The following is a 4,702-nucleotide window of genomic DNA, read 5'->3' on the forward strand; positions in this document are numbered from 1 at the left end:
CTCCTCCCCTTCCTTCTTCTCCCTCCGCCGCCCTCTCCTTTTTTCAGATTTCCTTGACCTTGCTCCTTGGACCTTCTCTGGCGACTTTCCACCCTTCTTCCTCATGTAGGTAGCACCAGGAGAATTTTCAAGAGCCTCACCGTCTACTTTTAGAGAAATACTATCTGATGAGTGCAAGTGTTTACTAAGAGCTTTTGCTTTCTCTGGATCTGCAAGTGAGTAGGTAAAAATAAGCTGTGCCCAGGTGTAAATATCTTTTTTCTTTCTATAGCTGTTCTAGGTTACTAATTGCCTCCTTCTTCCACCTGTATTTGAGTTTGAAGTTTGCTGCTTCTCTTATGAAAGACAAATGGGCAGGAGATTTGGGCTGATGGTTTTGGTACCACTGTATAGTCTGTGTGAAGACGTCAGTGGCACTATCAACATCTTCCTCATGGCTTACATGGTCACTAAGGCAGACGCCATGCCTGGTTTATGCTTTAATGCTTCTTTGCTTCTCAGAATTAGACATGCTTTGGAAATATTACCTGGAGAAATTTTCAACTGTGCCATGGTCAACTTAATGTCAGCTGCATTTTCTGGATGCTGATATAAAAGTTCCTGAAGCAGCTCTATTCTTTTGTGCGCTGTTTTTCCCCAGCAGAGCTGGGAAGCTTGGATTAACATGGGTAGGAGATTCTCAGGACTTTGGGACTGTAAACTAGTAGGTATTTTGTGGCATTGCTCTGCCTGGTTTGTATACATAGCAGGGAAAGCTTTGTTAAATTCTGTAGCTTGCAGTTGTTTCTTGGAAAGCTTAAATAATATTCCTTCTGCATTGGTTAATTTCATCGTCTTAGAGTAAAAGACATTTTGGTTCTTTTTTTTTCTCATTGAATTTATTAGTACATTTTAGGCATACAGTACAGTTACACTCATCATTGGGATCTTGTACCTTTACATGACAGGTTTTGGTTCTCATTTTTCCCCTTTCCCTGCCCTCCCTTCACCCTCTCCTCCCTTCCCTATTTACAAATACTTTATTTCCATTTTTTCCTTTTCTCATATTTTTATTTTCTTTTTCCTTATTACCTTTCCCCTGCCCTTCCCATTTAATGGTAATGATATTATTTGCAGTTACAACTAGTAATCCTGCATCTGTTGGCTTCAGTTTTATTATCTAAATGTAAAGCAGCAAAGCCTCCTCTGTATGACCCTGAAGCTGTAGAACATAGGCCATCTGACCATGAATGATGGCCAGTTCTGTCTGTGGGTCTTCCTCCATCCCATCACAGTCTTCTGAAAATGATTTGTGGAAAAGATCTTCAGCTTTCTGTAGGATTTTCATTGCCTGGTTCAGCTGGCCTTGTCCAGTCAGTGCACAGGAAGTGTTGTAGCACAGTTTAGGGTGTCTTCTTAGAGGTCCAAGTTCTTTAGAACCACATTTTCCCAATTGCTTTGAGCTGCAACAACTGCTGAAAGGTTTGTTTTCCTCTTTTCATCATAGCCGTTTTGGGAGTTTCGCAGGAGATCTTTATACACAGCTAAGCATTCATCGTAAAGTTCCAAACGGTATACACTTGTCCTTACAGCTTTTTTTTAGCTTGTTTCTCTTTCTATTGTCTTGAAGGAATTTTCAATTCTGCTGAGCCTCTACTCGTAATATGCCTTCTCAAAGGAGAGAGAGTTATTGGCTAAAATTTTGGCATGTGCATTGACAGTATTCAAGGCTTCCTTGAAACTTCCATTCTGAGTAAGGCAGACCACTTCATGATGCAGGGCAGTTACGGCATCGCTGTTGATCTCGTTGACAGTCTTCAGAACCCACATGAAGTTTCCTTCTCTCCATAACGGTTCTCTTCACAGAACACCCGCCGACCCGCACTCCTCACTGTCATCACTCGCCATCTTGGCGAAGCGGGGTCTCGGCAACACTTTTGCTTTTAATGAGTAATAGGGATGGAAGCATACCATTTATTTGCCTTCTGTTCCCCTACTGCGACCCTGTCTCAGGATTGCTGTGTAGTTCTAGTTTTAGTTTTTAAAAGAACCCTCGCACATCTTTCCATAATGGCTGTTCTCAAACATTTTGAAGTCATGAAAACTCTTTGGCAGTTGACCAATGTATAAAATAGCTTAAAAGTAGAACTGCTGTTGTGCGAAGTTTGAGGAACTGCAAACTTATTCTCCTTTTCTTTAAGCAGTGGCAGTTGAGGATTTTCTGTGTCACTCCCAGGTGCTGCAGAAGGGGACAAATGTCTGCTCCATCATATTCTTTCTTTTAATAGAAAGAAAAATTAATGCACATATTTAAAATATATTTGAAGGTTAGGTTTGACTGAAAAGAGTTTTTTCAGTATGTGGATAAATTTGATCAGTGAGGAAAATGAAAAAAAATTACTGACTGTAGGAATGTGTGACGTGATGTGTTTTCTCTGCACGTTTGTGCAGGTACTTGTTTGTAATTTAAACACCTTTTCTGATGCTAAATTCTTGCTTGTTAAGGTAAATTGTTCCAACATTTGTAATATTTCCAAACAGCAATTGAAATGTTGCAGGAATATCTAAGGAGGCCAACAGGCAGGAAGGTTTATTTAATCTCTTTATGTATTGCTATAAATGCCTCCTCCAGGAAGTACATTGTAGCATTTTTCTGCCTTGACAGTGTTGCATTCACTTGCTACTTGTTAAAAGCCCTTTTTTGATATGTTTGTTATCTTGCCAGCTCCATCTTTTCAGAGGGCTGCTGTTTGTATTTGAAGCCACTGGGAGCTGAAAGTCAGCAAAGTAAGTCACACGCTCTCTGCTCTCCATGTGGGTCAGCTTTGCATAGAGATGTAATCCTTGTAGTCTTCATGTTGAAGCCTTGCATTCAGGCGTCCTTGAAAATGACAGGGGAAAGCAGTATGAGAAGACAGTGTTGCTATGCCAGCCTGTCATTGCACCTCCTCCTTATGTCTCTTTCGAATCTTTCTTTTGTTAAATTGTCGAATCCTTACTTGATATTAGCTTCTCATGTTCACTGACAGCTTCATATTGAAATGCAGGGGGAGAAACCTTCTTGGCTATTTTGAAGGAAAGAGAATGAAAATTACTAACACAGTACACTATTTCTAATTTACTTTTTTTCAGTTTTGGAAAGTGGTGAAAAAATAAAATAAAAATATTTTATTAATTCATATTAAAAATTTGAGTGCCAATTATATAGCAGCTATTAAACTAAGCCCTGGAGGTTTCAGTTTATAGTGTGAGCCAATTTTATATAGGGAAGAAATACACATAATTAAAATATCCTTTATCATGATTGAGGTTGTTGTACTGCACAAAGAGCTTTGGAAATATCAGATACTTTGGAGGAGAAAGAAGCTGATTTCTCTTTCTTTCTTTCTTTTTTTTTTCTTTTGTAGTATCACTGAGTCACATCTGCAGCTCAAGAAAGTGAGTTTTGAATTGAGTACCAGCTTTGCCATAACCAAGCTCTGGTCAAAATTCAAAGCCAGGAGGAGTCACAAGATGTGCTGAGGGCCTGCAGAGTAATCTAGAAGAAGGATAGTTACTCAATGAAGATATCAAAAATACACCCTGTGTGAATCAAAGGTGATAAGCTTCACACATTTGGAGCAGTAGAGGCAGAATCTCAGTGTGCTTCAGTGGGGTACAATCAATGACCTTTACAATATGAATAGCCTATTGGAAGCCACCTAAGTATTCCTCAAGGAATGAGTAAAGAAAATGTGGTATACATACAATGAAGTATTCTTCAACCTTTAAAAAGAGGAAGAAAAACCATGCCCATTGTACCACATGAATGAAACTTAATCTCACCATGCTACATGAAGTAATCCAGTAACAGTGGAACAAATTCAATGGGACTCCACTTACATGAGTATCTAAAGTCATCAGATTGATGGAAAAAAGGCAGAACGGTAGTTCCTATGGGCCAGGAGAAGTTACTGATTCATTCGCAGAGTTTCAGGTGAGGAAGATGAAAAGATGGTGGTGGTAGCTTCACAATATGCTACAAAACTAGGGACTTAAAATAGGTAAGATGATAAATTTTATTTTATGTATGTTTGATCACAATTAAAATAGAAGTTTACAAAACAAATCCACATTTTCATGTAGCAATAGAGGCTCTAAAAATAATTACTAAGAAGAATATGATAGCAAAGGGAGTGGAGACCACTTGAGCTAGACATCAAAATCTAAAAATGTCCCTATACTATGGATATTCCCCAGTAGGTAGAGGTTATTAGTTTCTGTGAATTGTTCCTGTGTGGGAGCTGAAATGACCTCAGAGTCCCAAGCCAGAGTCCAACCCCAGCCTTCCTAGGAGAGGAGAGCTTTCCCTTTGGGACCAAGGTCTTCAGATATATACGTGTTCTCTGTGGCTCAGTTCTCACCTAGACCCCTTTCCTGTGATTGTTCAGTGATATTTTGAGATTTCCTAGCAGTTTTTGTTCTGAATATCTTCTCTCCAATTAGAAAGCGAGCTTTTATTCCCCAGTGATCTGAGACTTTTGTATGGGTATGTCATCCTAACTGTGGGCTAGGCTTGGCCATAATTATAGTATCTGTGCCAGACATTTAAGGCCTATGCTACACTTCAGGGTTTTGTATTTCAGTACACCGTTTTCTCCTGTGTGGAACTGGTATGGTTTTTTACACAAGACATCTATCAAACATGTGTACAAAGGCCATTTTCAACTTCCAGAAATATATC

The 4,702-nt window shown here is 39.3% G+C and overlaps 1 pseudogene; it reads right to left on the bottom strand.

Annotated features, from left to right (window-relative positions):
• LOC104873864 overlaps positions 1–1,809 on the bottom strand; it is a 2,148-nt pseudogene extending 339 nt beyond the window's left edge.
• Between the last annotated feature and the right edge of the window lie 2,893 nt (positions 1,810–4,702).

The sequence above is a fragment of the Fukomys damarensis genome, unplaced genomic scaffold (genome assembly GCF_012274545.1).
Source record: "Fukomys damarensis isolate Sample0158 unplaced genomic scaffold, DMR_v1.0_HiC HiC_scaffold_5, whole genome shotgun sequence".
NCBI lineage: Eukaryota > Metazoa > Chordata > Mammalia > Rodentia > Bathyergidae > Fukomys > Fukomys damarensis.